Source organism: Pongo abelii, chromosome 1 (assembly GCF_028885655.2).
Source record: "Pongo abelii isolate AG06213 chromosome 1, NHGRI_mPonAbe1-v2.0_pri, whole genome shotgun sequence".
NCBI classification, from domain to species: Eukaryota; Metazoa; Chordata; class Mammalia; order Primates; family Hominidae; genus Pongo; species Pongo abelii.
In genome coordinates, this window is record NC_071985.2 from 20,883,702 (window position 1) to 20,898,236 (window position 14,535).

At 68.0% G+C, this 14,535-nt stretch overlaps 6 non-coding genes across 6 annotated transcripts; all 6 read left to right on the top strand.

Annotated features, from left to right (window-relative positions):
- The first annotated feature begins 959 nt into the window (after window positions 1-959).
- Window positions 960-1,078, top strand: LOC129052618 (5S ribosomal RNA). The gene has a single exon (XR_008517693.1). It is a non-coding gene; the product is annotated as a 5S ribosomal RNA (ribosomal RNA).
- A 2,178-nt stretch (window positions 1,079-3,256) lies between these two features.
- LOC129052479 (5S ribosomal RNA) lies at window positions 3,257-3,375 on the top strand. Its single transcript, XR_008517538.1, has one exon. It is a non-coding gene; the product is annotated as a 5S ribosomal RNA (ribosomal RNA).
- A 2,202-nt stretch (window positions 3,376-5,577) lies between these two features.
- Window positions 5,578-5,696, top strand: LOC129052480 (5S ribosomal RNA). The gene has a single exon (XR_008517539.1). It is a non-coding gene; the product is annotated as a 5S ribosomal RNA (ribosomal RNA).
- A 2,178-nt stretch (window positions 5,697-7,874) lies between these two features.
- Window positions 7,875-7,993, top strand: LOC129052481 (5S ribosomal RNA). The gene has a single exon (XR_008517540.1). It is a non-coding gene; the product is annotated as a 5S ribosomal RNA (ribosomal RNA).
- Window positions 7,994-10,195: 2,202 nt separating this feature from the next.
- LOC129052489 (5S ribosomal RNA) lies at window positions 10,196-10,314 on the top strand. Its single transcript, XR_008517544.1, has one exon. It is a non-coding gene; the product is annotated as a 5S ribosomal RNA (ribosomal RNA).
- A 2,178-nt stretch (window positions 10,315-12,492) lies between these two features.
- On the top strand, window positions 12,493-12,611 carry LOC129052491 (5S ribosomal RNA). Its single transcript, XR_008517547.1, has one exon. It is a non-coding gene; the product is annotated as a 5S ribosomal RNA (ribosomal RNA).
- The last annotated feature ends 1,924 nt before the right edge of the window (window positions 12,612-14,535 follow it).

Genomic DNA, 14,535 nt, shown 5'->3' on the forward strand with positions numbered 1-14,535 from the left:
GGACCTCGCGCTACTTCTGTCGTCTTCCCTCTGTCTCTCTGTCTCTCTCTCTTTCTCTGTCCCTGTCTCTTTCTCAGCCTCTCTGTCTGTCTCCTTCCCTCTCCCCCTCCCCTGTCTCTCTCGATCGCTGTCTCTCTCCCTCCCTCGGTTTCTATCTCTCCATCCATCTCGTCCTTGCTCTCCTTCAAGCCGCGTGTGTGTGTGTACGTGTGTGTGTCTGTGTGTGTGTGTGTGTGTGTCTCAGTGGGTGAGTCTGTGTGTGTGTGTGTGTGTGTGTCTGAGTGGGTGAGTCTGTGTGTGTGTGTGTGTGTGCGCGCGTGCGTGCGTGTGCGAGCGAGCGCCGGCGCGTGCGAGCGCGCCCGGGTGTGTCTGTGTGTGGGGGAGTGGATTTGCTCCTGGTGGTGGCGGGCTGTGTCTGGGTTTCTCTCAGCCCCTCTCACCCGGGATCAGGCCGCCGCCTCTAGTGGCAGCCAGGGGCAAAGCGGGGCCACCCCCCCGACCCGCTACCCGCCCCCGCGCCCTCTTGCCCACCGGCCGGACCGGCCTTGGTCGGGACACGCGACCGTGCTGGGGGCGTTGGGAGAGAAAGGCCCCGCGCGGCCCGGCCGGCTGGTCGCCCTTGGCCAGCCCTGACGGCTCCGGGTGGGTGGGGCAAGAGGGGGCCTCGCGGGAGCGCCTGAGCGGCGAGGGATCCAAAACGCCACCTCCGCGGCAGGGCGGAGGACCAGGAGGGGGTCCCGGGATCGTGGGCCCTGGGCCCTGACGCCTCGGAGCACTCCCTGTTCCGAGCGGGCCCCATGTGGTGGAAGCTCGGGAGCTGGGGAGTCGGGGGAAGGCTGCGGGCGAGGGGCTCGGGGGTCCCCGATCCGAGCCCCGCGGCCCCGGGCTGGCGGTGACGGCTGCAATCCGGCGGGCATGGCTGGGCCGGGCTCTTGGGGCAGCCAGGCGCCTGTCTCGGCGTCTACGGCCATACCACCCTGAACGCGCCCGATCTCGTCTGATCTCGGAAGCTAAGCAGGGTCGGGCCTGGTTAGTACTTGGATGGGAGACCGCCTGGGAATACTGGGTGCTGTAGGCTTTTTCTTTGGCTTTTTGCTTTTTCATTCCTCTTCTTCCAGACGGAGTCTCGCTCTGCCGCCCAGGCTGGAGTGCAGCGGCGCCCTCTCGGCTCACTGCAATCTCTGCCTCCCGGGTTCACGCCCTTCTCCGGCCCCAGCCTCCCGAGTAGCTGGGACTGCAGGCGCCCGCCACCACGCCCGGCTGATTTTTTTTCTATTTTGCGTAGAGACGGGGTTTCACCCTGTTAGCCGGGATGGTCTCCACCTCCTCACCTGGTGATCCACCCGCCTCGGCCTCCCACCCACAGTGCTGGGATTACAGGCGGGAGCCACCGCGCCCGCCCGGCCTGCGGCAGGCCATTTTGGCTTCCCCGCTGCCTCCCTTCCCCCTACAGTCGCCATGCTCCCCAACCTCCCCTCGCTCTGCTCCCCCTTTATCGCCCACCTACACCTCCGCCACAGCCCAGCCGGGGACCTCCTCCTGGGGGTCCGCCCCTACTGCACGCCGGGCAGCAGCATCCCACCGCTTCCGCCTCTCCGCCGCCCCGCCAGGAGCCCGGCTCCAGCCTGGGAGGGCAGGGGGCCGGACCCCAGAGCCGCAGGCGCGGGTCCCCTGCCGTTCGCGGTGCCTTCCCGCTCCCGGAACGCCCAGGCCATTCAATTCACCCACCGGGCGGCGCGCCGTCGTCGCAACCTTCCAAACCGGGGGAAGGGGCGGGCAGGGGCAGCGGGTGCCACAGGCGCCAGCCCAGACCTCGGCTCCGGAACGCACGGGCTGCTTCACCCGGGGGAAGGACATTGCTTCGCCAGCCACCAGGAAAACAGTCCCTGTGCACCCGGATTCCCAACGGCCCCCCACTTCGTGTCAACACCAGTCCCGAGGACACGCCAGAGACCCAGGCCTCCGGCCCCGCCCGGTGCCACGGCTCCCGCCAAACGGGCGGGCGGGCGCACTCTGCAAATCCCGGGGCCCGCCGCAAGGCACCCAGAGCACAGGGTGGTGCCAAGAAAGGAAGGAACCTACGAAACCCACCTCCAAAGCAAGCAATTCAGCCAAGTAAGAGCCCGTCTCAGCGCTCCGTTGGTCCTCTCACAGGGACCGCCTGGCCCCCGTGTTCTGGCGCTGCCCAAGCCCCCTCCACCCTATCCCGGCCTACTCAAAAGGGCGCTGCCTACCGGAGCCGGGCGCTTCCTCTCGAAGGCTCTATCGCTCTCGCTCTCTAGCTCCCTCCGCCACTCTCTTCTAGGTTTCCCCCTGGACCTCGCGCTACTTCTGCCGTCTTCCCTCTGTCTCTCTGTCTCTCTCTCTTTCTCTGTCCCTGTCTCTTTCTCAGCCTCTCTGTCTGTCTCCTTCCCTCTCCCCCTCCCCTGTCTCTCTCGATCGCTGTCTCTCTCCCTCCCTCGGTTTCTATCTCTCCATCCATCTCGTCCTTGCTCTCCTTCAAGCCGCGTGTGTGTGTGTACGTGTGTGTGTGTCTGTGTGTGTGTGTGTGCGTCTGAGTGGGTGAGTCTGTGTGTGTGTGTGTGTGTGTGTGTGCGTGTTCGCGCGCGCGTGCGTGCGTGCGTGTGCGAGCGAGCGCCCGCGCGTGCGAGCGCGCCCGGGTGTGTCTGTGTGTGGGGGAGTGGATTTGCTCCTGGTGGTGGCGGGGTGTGTCTGGGTTTCTCTCAGCCCCTCTCACCCGGGATCAGGCCGCCGCCTCTAGTGGCAGCCCGGGGCAAAGCGGGGCCACCCCCCCGACCCGCTACCCGCCCCCGCGCCCTCTTGCCCACCGGCCGGACGGGCCTTGGTCGGGACACGCGACCGTGCTGGGGGCGTTGGGAGAGAAAGGCCCCGCGCGGCCCGGCCGGCTGGTCGCCCTTGGCCAGCCCTGACGGCTCCGGGTGGGTGGGGCAAGAGGGGGCCTCGCGGGAGCGCCTGAGCGGCGAGGGACCCAAAACGCCACCTCCGCGGCAGGGCGGAGGACCAGGAGGGGGTCCCGGGATCGTGGGCCCTGGGCCCTGACGCCTCGGAGCACTCCCTGTTCCGAGCGGGCCCCATGTGGTGGAAGCTCGGGAGCTGGGGAGCCGGGGGAAGGCCGCGGGCGAGCGGCTCGGGGGTCCCCGATCCGAGCCCCGCGGCCCCGGGCTGGCGGTGACGGCTGCAATCCGGCGGGCATGGCTGGGCCGGGCTCTTGGGGCAGCCAGGCGCCTGTCTCGGCGTCTACGGCCATACCACCCTGAACGCGCCCGATCTCGTCTGATCTCGGAAGCTAAGCAGGGTCGGGCCTGGTTAGTACTTGGATGGGAGACCGCCTGGGAATACCGGGTGCTGTAGGCTTTTTCTTTGGCTTTTTGCTTTTTCTTTCCTCTTCTTCCAGACGGAGTCTCGCTCTGTCGCCCAGGCTGGAGTGCAGCGGCGCCATCTCGGCTCACTGCAAGCTCCGCCTCCCGGGTTCACGCCCTTCTCCGGCCCCAGCCTCCCGAGTAGCTGGGACTGCAGGCGCCCGCCACCACGCCCGGCTGACTTTTTTTCTATTTTGCGTAGAGACGGGGTTTCACCCTGTTAGCCGGGATGGTCTCCACCTCCTCACCTGGTGATCCACCCGCCTCGGCCTCCCACCCACAGTGCTGGGATTACAGGCGGGAGCCACCGCGCCCGCCCGGCCTGCTGCAGGCTTTTTTGGCTTCCCCGCTGCCTCCCTTCCCCCTACGGTCACCATGCTCCCCAACCTCCCCTCGCTCTGCTCCCCCTTTATCGCCCACCTACACCTCCGCCGCAGCCCAGCCGGAGACCTCCTCCTGGGGGTCCGCCCCTACTGCACGCCGGGCAGCAGCATCCCACCGCTTCCGCCTCGCCGCCGCCCCGCCAGGAGCCCGGCTCCAGCCTGGGAGGGCAGGGGGCCGGACCCCAGAGCCGCAGGCGCGGGTCCCCTGCCGTTCGCGGTGCCTTCCCGCTCCCGGAACGCCCAGGCCATTCAATTCACCCACCGGGCGGCGCGCCGTCGTCGCAACCTTCCAAACCGGGGGAAGGGGCGGGCAGGGGCAGCGGGTGCCACAGGCGCCAGCCCAGACCTCGGCTCCGGAACGCACGGGCTGCTTCACCCGGGGGAAGGACATTGCTTCGCCAGCCACCAGGAAAACTGTCCCTGTGCACCCGGATTCCCAACGGCCCCCCACTTCGTGTCAACACCAGTCCCGAGGACACGCCAGAGACCCAGGCCTCCGGCCCCGCCCGGTGCCACGGCTCCCGCCAAACGGGCGGGCGGGCGCACTCTGCAAATCCCGGGGCCCGCCGCAAGGCACCCAGAGCACAGGGTGGTGCCAAGAAAGGAAGGAACCTACGAAACCCACCTCCAAAGCAAGCAATTCAGCCAAGTAAAAGCCCGTCTCAGCGCTCCGTTGGTCCTCTCACAGGGACCGCCTGGCCCCCGTGTTCTGGCGCAGCCCAAGCCCCCTCCACCCTATCCCGGCCTGCTCAAAAGGGCGCTGCCTGCCGGAGACGGGCGCTTCCTCTCGAAGGCTCTATCGCTCTCGCTCTCTAGCTCCCTCCGCCTCTCTCTTCTAGGTTTCCCCCTGGACCTCGCGCTACTTCTGTCGTCTTCCCTCTGTCTCTCTGTCTCTCTCTCTTTCTCTGTCCCTGTCTCTTTCTCAGCCTCTCTGTCTGTCTCCTTCCCTCTCCCCCTCCCCTGTCTCTCTCGATCGCTGTCTCTCTCCCTCCCTCGGTTTCTATCTCTCCATCCATCTCGTCCTTGCTCTCCTTCAAGCCGCGTGTGTGTGTGTACGTGTGTGTGTCTGTGTGTGTGTGTGTGTGTGTGTCTCAGTGGGTGAGTCTGTGTGTGTGTGTGTGTGTGTGTGTGTCTGAGTGGGTGAGTCTGTGTGTGTGTGTGTGTGTGCGCGCGTGCGTGCGTGTGCGAGCGAGCGCCGGCGCGTGCGAGCGCGCCCGGGTGTGTCTGTGTGTGGGGGAGTGGATTTGCTCCTGGTGGTGGCGGGGTGTGTCTGGGTTTCTCTCAGCCCCTCTCACCCGGGATCAGGCCGCCGCCTCTAGTGGCAGCCCGGGGCAAAGCGGGGCCACCCCCCCGACCCGCTACCCGCCCCCGCGCCCTCTTGCCCACCGGCCGGACCGGCCTTGGTCGGGACACGCGACCGTGCTGGGGGCGTTGGGAGAGAAAGGCCCCGCGCGGCCCGGCCGGCTGGTCGCCCTTGGCCAGCCCTGACGGCTCCGGGTGGGTGGGGCAAGAGGGGGCCTCGCGGGAGCGCCTGAGCGGCGAGGGACGCAAAACGCCACCTCCGCGGCAGGGCGGAGGACCAGGAGGGGGTCCCGGGATCGTGGGCCCTGGGCCCTGACGCCTCGGAGCACTCCCTGTTCCGAGCGGGCCCCATGTGGTGGAAGCTCGGGAGCTGGGGAGCCGGGGGAAGGCCGCGGGCGAGCGGCTCGGGGGTCCCCGATCCGAGCCCCGCGGCCCCGGGCTGGCGGTGACGGCTGCAATCCGGCGGGCATGGCTGGGCCGGGCTCTTGGGGCAGCCAGGCGCCTGTCTCGGCGTCTACGGCCATACCACCCTGAACGCGCCCGATCTCGTCTGATCTCGGAAGCTAAGCAGGGTCGGGCCTGGTTAGTACTTGGATGGGAGACCGCCTGGGAATACCGGGTGCTGTAGGCTTTTTCTTTGGCTTTTTGCTTTTTCTTTCCTCTTCTTCCAGACGGAGTCTCGCTCTGTCGCCCAGGCTGGAGTGCAGCGGCGCCATCTCGGCTCACTGCAAGCTCCGCCTCCCGGGTTCACGCCCTTCTCCGGCCCCAGCCTCCCGAGTAGCTGGGACTGCAGGCGCCCGCCACCACGCCCGGCTGATTTTTTTTCTATTTTGGGTAGAGACGGGGTTTCACCCTGTTAGCCGGGATGGTCTCTACCTCCTCACCTGGTGATCCACCCGCCTCGGCCTCCCACCCACAGTGCTGGGATTACAGGCGGGAGCCACCGCGCCCGCCCGGCCTGCTGCAGGCTTTTTTGGCTTCCCCGCTGCCTCCCTTCCCCCTACGGTCACCATGCTCCCCAACCTCCCCTCGCTCTGCTCCCCCTTTATCGCCCACCTACACCTCCGCCGCAGCCCAGCCGGAGACCTCCTCCTGGGGGTCCGCCCCTACTGCACGCCGGGCAGCAGCATCCCACCGCTTCCGCCTCGCCGCCGCCCCGCCAGGAGCCCGGCTCCAGCCTGGGAGGGCAGGGGGCCGGACCCCAGAGCCGCAGGCGCGGGTCCCCTGCCGTTCGCGGTGCCTTCCCGCTCCCGGAACGCCCAGGCCATTCAATTCACCCACCGGGCGGCGCGCCGTCGTCGCAACCTTCCAAACCGGGGGAAGGGGCGGGCAGGGGCAGCGGGTGCCACAGGCGCCAGCCCAGACCTCGGCTCCGGAACGCACGGGCTGCTTCACCCGGGGGAAGGACATTGCTTCGCCAGCCACCAGGAAAACTGTCCCTGTGCACCCGGATTCCCAACGGCCCCCCACTTCGTGTCAACACCAGTCCCGAGGACACGCCAGAGACCCAGGCCTCCGGCCCCGCCCGGTGCCACGGCTCCCGCCAAACGGGCGGGCGGGCGCACTCTGCAAATCCCGGGGCCCGCCGCCAGGCACCCAGAGCACAGGGTGGTGCCAAGAAAGGAAGGAACCTACGAAACCCACCTCCAAAGCAAGCAATTCAGCCAAGTAAAAGCCCGTCTCAGCGCTCCGTTGGTCCTCTCACAGGGACCGCCTGGCCCCCGTGTTCTGGCGCAGCCCAAGCCCCCTCCACCCTATCCCGGCCTGCTCAAAAGGGCGCTGCCTACCGGAGCCGGGCGCTTCCTCTCGAAGGCTCTATCGCTCTCGCTCTCTAGCTCCCTCCGCCACTCTCTTCTAGGTTTCCCCCTGGACCTCGCGCTACTTCTGCCGTCTTCCCTCTGTCTCTCTGTCTCTCTCTCTTTCTCTGTCCCTGTCTCTTTCTCAGCCTCTCTGTCTGTCTCCTTCCCTCTCCCCCTCCCCTGTCTCTCTCGATCGCTGTCTCTCTCCCTCCCTCGGTTTCTATCTCTCCATCCATCTCGTCCTTGCTCTCCTTCAAGCCGCGTGTGTGTGTGTACGTGTGTGTGTGTCTGTGTGTGTGTGTGTGCGTCTGAGTGGGTGAGTCTGTGTGTGTGTGTGTGTGTGTGTGTGCGTGTTCGCGCGCGCGTGCGTGCGTGCGTGTGCGAGCGAGCGCCCGCGCGTGCGAGCGCGCCCGGGTGTGTCTGTGTGTGGGGGAGTGGATTTGCTCCTGGTGGTGGCGGGGTGTGTCTGGGTTTCTCTCAGCCCCTCTCACCCGGGATCAGGCCGCCGCCTCTAGTGGCAGCCCGGGGCAAAGCGGGGCCACCCCCCCGACCCGCTACCCGCCCCCGCGCCCTCTTGCCCACCGGCCGGACGGGCCTTGGTCGGGACACGCGACCGTGCTGGGGGCGTTGGGAGAGAAAGGCCCCGCGCGGCCCGGCCGGCTGGTCGCCCTTGGCCAGCCCTGACGGCTCCGCGTGGGTGGGGCAAGAGGGGGCCTCGCGGGAGCGCCTGAGCGGCGAGGGACGCAAAACGCCACCTCCGCGGCAGGGCGGAGGACCAGGAGGGGGTCCCGGGATCGTGGGCCCTGGGCCCTGACGCCTCGGAGCACTCCCTGTTCCGAGCGGGCCCCATGTGGTGGAAGCTCGGGAGCTGGGGAGCCGGGGGAAGGCCGCGGGCGAGCGGCTCGGGGGTCCCCGATCCGAGCCCCGCGGCCCCGGGCTGGCGGTGACGGCTGCAATCCGGCGGGCATGGCTGGGCCGGGCTCTTGGGGCAGCCAGGCGCCTGTCTCGGCGTCTACGGCCATACCACCCTGAACGCGCCCGATCTCGTCTGATCTCGGAAGCTAAGCAGGGTCGGGCCTGGTTAGTACTTGGATGGGAGACCGCCTGGGAATACCGGGTGCTGTAGGCTTTTTCTTTGGCTTTTTGCTTTTTCTTTCCTCTTCTTCCAGACGGAGTCTCGCTCTGTCGCCCAGGCTGGAGTGCAGCGGCGCCATCTCGGCTCACTGCAAGCTCCGCCTCCCGGGTTCACGCCCTTCTCCGGCCCCAGCCTCCCGAGTAGCTGGGACTGCAGGCGCCCGCCACCACGCCCGGCTGATTTTTTTTCTATTTTGGGTAGAGACGGGGTTTCACCCTGTTAGCCGGGATGGTCTCTACCTCCTCACCTGGTGATCCACCCGCCTCGGCCTCCCACCCACAGTGCTGGGATTACAGGCGGGAGCCACCGCGCCCGCCCGGCCTGCTGCAGGCTTTTTTGGCTTCCCCGCTGCCTCCCTTCCCCCTACGGTCACCATGCTCCCCAACCTCCCCTCGCTCTGCTCCCCCTTTATCGCCCACCTACACCTCCGCCGCAGCCCAGCCGGAGACCTCCTCCTGGGGGTCCGCCCCTACTGCACGCCGGGCAGCAGCATCCCACCGCTTCCGCCTCGCCGCCGCCCCGCCAGGAGCCCGGCTCCAGCCTGGGAGGGCAGGGGGCCGGACCCCAGAGCCGCAGGCGCGGGTCCCCTGCCGTTCGCGGTGCCTTCCCGCTCCCGGAACGCCCAGGCCATTCAATTCACCCACCGGGCGGCGCGCCGTCGTCGCAACCTTCCAAACCGGGGGAAGGGGCGGGCAGGGGCAGCGGGTGCCACAGGCGCCAGCCCAGACCTCGGCTCCGGAACGCACGGGCTGCTTCACCCGGGGGAAGGACATTGCTTCGCCAGCCACCAGGAAAACTGTCCCTGTGCACCCGGATTCCCAACGGCCCCCCACTTCGTGTCAACACCAGTCCCGAGGACACGCCAGAGACCCAGGCCTCCGGCCCCGCCCGGTGCCACGGCTCCCGCCAAACGGGCGGGCGGGCGCACTCTGCAAATCCCGGGGCCCGCCGCCAGGCACCCAGAGCACAGGGTGGTGCCAAGAAAGGAAGGAACCTACGAAACCCACCTCCAAAGCAAGCAATTCAGCCAAGTAAAAGCCCGTCTCAGCGCTCCGTTGGTCCTCTCACAGGGACCGCCTGGCCCCCGTGTTCTGGCGCAGCCCAAGCCCCCTCCACCCTATCCCGGCCTGCTCAAAAGGGCGCTGCCTACCGGAGCCGGGTGCTTCCTCTCGAAGGCTCTATCGCTCTCGCTCTCTAGCTCCCTCCGCCACTCTCTTCTAGGTTTCCCCCTGGACCTCGCGCTACTTCTGCCGTCTTCCCTCTGTCTCTCTGTCTCTCTCTCTTTCTCTGTCCCTGTCTCTTTCTCAGCCTCTCTGTCTGTCTCCTTCCCTCTCCCCCTCCCCTGTCTCTCTCGATCGCTGTCTCTCTCCCTCCCTCGGTTTCTATCTCTCCATCCATCTCGTCCTTGCTCTCCTTCAAGCCGCGTGTGTGTGTGTACGTGTGTGTGTCTGTGTGTGTGTGTGTGTGTGTGTCTCAGTGGGTGAGTCTGTGTGTGTGTGTGTGTGTGTGTGTGTCTGAGTGGGTGAGTCTGTGTGTGTGTGTGTGTGTGCGCGCGTGCGTGCGTGTGCGAGCGAGCACCGGCGCGTGCGAGCGCGCCCGGGTGTGTCTGTGTGTGGGGGAGTGGATTTGCTCCTGGTGGTGGCGGGGTGTGTCTGGGTTTCTCTCAGCCCCTCTCACCCGGGATCAGGCCGCCGCCTCTAGTGGCAGCCCGGGGCAAAGCGGGGCCACCCCCCCGACCCGCTACCCGCCCCCGCGCCCTCTTGCCCACCGGCCGGACCGGCCTTGGTCGGGACACGCGACCGTGCTGGGGGCGTTGGGAGAGAAAGGCCCCGCGCGGCCCGGCCGGCTGGTCGCCCTTGGCCAGCCCTGACGGCTCCGGGTGGGTGGGGCAAGAGGGGGCCTCGCGGGAGCGCCTGAGCGGCGAGGGACGCAAAACGCCACCTCCGCGGCAGGGCGGAGGACCAGGAGGGGGTCCCGGGATCGTGGGCCCTGGGCCCTGACGCCTCGGAGCACTCCCTGTTCCGAGCGGGCCCCATGTGGTGGAAGCTCGGGAGCTGGGGAGCCGGGGGAAGGCCCCGGGCGAGGGGCTCGGGGGTCCCCGATCCGAGCCCCGCGGCCCCGGGCTGGCGGTGACGGCTGCAATCCGGCGGGCATGGCTGGGCCGGGCTCTTGGGGCAGCCAGGCGCCTGTCTCGGCGTCTACGGCCATACCACCCTGAACGCGCCCGATCTCGTCTGATCTCGGAAGCTAAGCAGGGTCGGGCCTGGTTAGTACTTGGATGGGAGACCGCCTGGGAATACCGGGTGCTGTAGGCTTTTTCTTTGGCTTTTTGCTTTTTCTTTCCTCTTCTTCCAGACGGAGTCTCGCTCTGTCGCCCAGGCTGGAGTGCAGCGGCGCCATCTCGGCTCACTGCAAGCTCCGCCTCCCGGGTTCACGCCCTTCTCCGGCCCCAGCCTCCCGAGTACCTGGGACTGCAGGCGCCCGCCACCACGCCCGGCTGACTTTTTTTCTATTTTGCGTAGAGACGGGGTTTCACCCTGTTAGCCGGGATGGTCTCCACCTCCTCACCTGGTGATCCACCCGCCTCGGCCTCCCACCCACAGTGCTGGGATTACAGGCGGGAGCCACCGCGCCCGCCCGGCCTGCTGCAGGCTTTTTTGGCTTCCCCGCTGCCTCCCTTCCCCCTACAGTCGCCATGCTCCCCAACCTCCCCTCGCTCTGCTCCCCCTTTATCGCCCACCTACACCTCCGCCGCAGCCCAGCCGGGGACCTCCTCCTGGGGGTCCGCCCCTACTGCACGCCGGGCAGCAGCATCCCACCGCTTCCGCCTCGCCGCCGCCCCGCCAGGAGCCCGGCTCCAGCCTGGGAGGGCAGGGGGCCGGACCCCAGAGCCGCAGGCGCGGGTCCCCTGCCGTTCGCGGTGCCTTCCCGCTCCCGGAACGCCCAGGCCATTCAATTCACCCACCGGGCGGCGCGCCGTCGTCGCAACCTTCCAAACCGGGGGAAGGGGCGGGCAGGGTCAGCGGGTGCCACAGGCGCCAGCCCAGACCTCGGCTCCGGAACGCACGGGCTGCTTCACCCGGGGGAAGGACATTGCTTCGCCAGCCACCAGGAAAACTGTCCCTGTGCACCCGGATTCCCAACGGCCCCCCACTTCGTGTCAACACCAGTCCCGAGGACACGCCAGAGACCCAGGCCTCCGGCCCCGCCCGGTGCCACGGCTCCCGCCAAACGGGCGGGCGGGCGCACTCTGCAAATCCCGGGGCCCGCCGCCAGGCACCCAGAGCACAGGGTGGTGCCAAGAAAGGAAGGAACCTACGAAACCCACCTCCAAAGCAAGCAATTCAGCCAAGTAAAAGCCCGTCTCAGCGCTCCGTTGGTCCTCTCACAGGGACCGCCTGGCCCCCGTGTTCTGGCGCAGCCCAAGCCCCCTCCACCCTATCCCGGCCTGCTCAAAAGGGCGCTGCCTAGCGGAGCCGGGCGCTTCCTCTCGAAGGCTCTATCGCTCTCGCTCTCTAGCTCCCTCCGCCACTCTCTTCTAGGTTTCCCCCTGGACCTCGCGCTACTTCTGTCGTCTTCCCTCTGTCTCTCTGTCTCTCTCTCTTTCTCTGTCCCTGTCTCTTTCTCAGCCTCTCTGTCTGTCTCCTTCCCTCTCCCCCTCCCCTGTCTCTCTCGATCGCTGTCTCTCTCCCTCCCTCGGTTTCTATCTCTCCATCCATCTCGTCCTTGCTCTCCTTCAAGCCGCGTGTGTGTGTGTACGTGTGTGTGTGTCTGTGTGTGTGTGTGTGCGTCTGAGTGGGTGAGTCTGTGTGTGTGTGTGTGTGTGTGTGTGCGTGTTCGCGCGCGCGTGCGTGCGTGCGTGTGCGAGCGAGCGCCCGCGCGTGCGAGCGCGCCCGGGTGTGTCTGTGTGTGGGGGAGTGGATTTGCTCCTGGTGGTGGCGGGGTGTGTCTGGGTTTCTCTCAGCCCCTCTCACCCGGGATCAGGCCGCCGCCTCTAGTGGCAGCCCGGGGCAAAGCGGGGCCACCCCCCCGACCCGCTACCCGCCCCCGCGCCCTCTTGCCCACCGGCCGGACGGGCCTTGGTCGGGACACGCGACCGTGCTGGGGGCGTTGGGAGAGAAAGGCCCCGCGCGGCCCGGCCGGCTGGTCGCCCTTGGCCAGCCCTGACGGCTCCGGGTGGGTGGGGCAAGAGGGGGCCTCGCGGGAGCGCCTGAGCGGCGAGGGACCCAAAACGCCACCTCCGCGGCAGGGCGGAGGACCAGGAGGGGGTCCCGGGATCGTGGGCCCTGGGCCCTGACGCCTCGGAGCACTCCCTGTTCCGAGCGGGCCCCATGTGGTGGAAGCTCGGGAGCTGGGGAGCCGGGGGAAGGCCGCGGGCGAGCGGCTCGGGGGTCCCCGATCCGAGCCCCGCGGCCCCGGGCTGGCGGTGACGGCTGCAATCCGGCGGGCATGGCTGGGCCGGGCTCTTGGGGCAGCCAGGCGCCTGTCTCGGCGTCTACGGCCATACCACCCTGAACGCGCCCGATCTCGTCTGATCTCGGAAGCTAAGCAGGGTCGGGCCTGGTTAGTACTTGGATGGGAGACCGCCTGGGAATACCGGGTGCTGTAGGCTTTTTCTTTGGCTTTTTGCTTTTTCTTTCCTCTTCTTCCAGACGGAGTCTCGCTCTGTCGCCCAGGCTGGAGTGCAGCGGCGCCATCTCGGCTCACTGCAAGCTCCGCCTCCCGGGTTCACGCCCTTCTCCGGCCCCAGCCTCCCGAGTAGCTGCTGGGACTGCAGGCGCCCGCCACCACGCCCGGCTGATTTTTTTTCTATTTTGGGTAGAGACGGGGTTTCACCCTGTTAGCCGGGATGGTCTCTACCTCCTCACCTGGTGATCCACCCGCCTCGGCCTCCCACCCACAGTGCTGGGATTACAGGCGGGAGCCACCGCGCCCGCCCGGCCTGCTGCAGGCTTTTTTGGCTTCCCCGCTGCCTCCCTTCCCCCTACGGTCACCATGCTCCCCAACCTCCCCTCGCTCTGCTCCCCCTTTATCGCCCACCTACACCTCCGCCGCAGCCCAGCCGGAGACCTCCTCCTGGGGGTCCGCCCCTACTGCACGCCGGGCAGCAGCATCCCACCGCTTCCGCCTCGCCGCCGCCCCGCCAGGAGCCCGGCTCCAGCCTGGGAGGGCAGGGGGCCGGACCCCAGAGCCGCAGGCGCGGGTCCCCTGCCGTTCGCGGTGCCTTCCCGCTCCCGGAACGCCCAGGCCATTCAATTCACCCACCGGGCGGCGCGCCGTCGTCGCAACCTTCCAAACCGGGGGAAGGGGCGGGCAGGGGCAGCGGGTGCCACAGGCGCCAGCCCAGACCTCGGCTCCGGAACGCACGGGCTGCTTCACCCGGGGGAAGGACATTGCTTCGCCAGCCACCAGGAAAACAGTCCCTGTGCACCCGGATTCCCAACGGCCCCCCACTTCGTGTCAACACCAGTCCCGAGGACACGCCAGAGACCCAGGCCTCCGGCCCCGCCCGGTGCCACGGCTCCCGCCAAACGGGCGGGCGGGCGCACTCTGCAAATCCCGGGGCCCGCCGCAAGGCACCCAGAGCACAGGGTGGTGCCAAGAAAGGAAGGAACCTACGAAACCCACCTCCAAAGCAAGCAATTCAGCCAAGTAAAAGCCCGTCTCAGCGCTCCGTTGGTCCTCTCACAGGGACCGCCTGGCCCCCGTGTTCTGGCGCAGCCCAAGCCCCCTCCACCCTATCCCGGCCTGCTCAAAAGGGCGCTGCCTACCGGAAACGGGCGCTTCCTCTCGAAGTCTCTATCGCTCTCGCTCTCTAGCTCCCTCCGCCTCTCTCTTCTAGGTTTCCCCCTGGACCTCGCGCTACTTCTGTCGTCTTCCCTCTGTCTCTCTGTCTCTCTCTCTTTCTCTGTCCCTGTCTCTTTCTCAGCCTCTCTGTCTGTCTCCTTCCCTCTCCCCCTCCCCTGTCTCTCTCGATCGCTGTCTCTCTCCCTCCCTCGGTTTCTATCTCTCCATCCATCTCGTCCTTGCTCTCCTTCAAGCCGCGTGTGTGTGTGTACGTGTGTGTGTCTGTGTGTGTGTGTGTGTGTGTGTCTCAGTGGGTGAGTCTGTGTGTGTGTGTGTGTGTCTGAGTGGGTGAGTCTGTGTGTGTGTGTGTGTGTGTGCGCGCGTGCGTGCGTGTGCGAGCGAGCGCCGGCGCGTGCGAGCGCGCCCGGGTGTGTCTGTGCGTGGGGGAGTGGATTTGCTCCTGGTGGTGGCGGGGTGTGTCTGGGTTTCTCTCAGCCCCTCTCACCCGGGATCAGGCCGCCGCCTCTAGTGGCAGCCCGGGGCAAAGCGGGGCCACCCCCCCGACCCGCTACCCGCCCCCGCGCCCTCTTGCCCACCGGCCGGACCGGCCTTGGTCGGGACACGCGACCGTGCTGGGGGCGTTGGGAGAGAAAGGCCCCGCGCGGCCCGGCCGGCTGGTCGCCCTTGGCCAGCCCTGACGGCTCCGGGTGGGTGGGGCAAGAGGGGGCCTCGCGGGAGCGCCTGAGCGG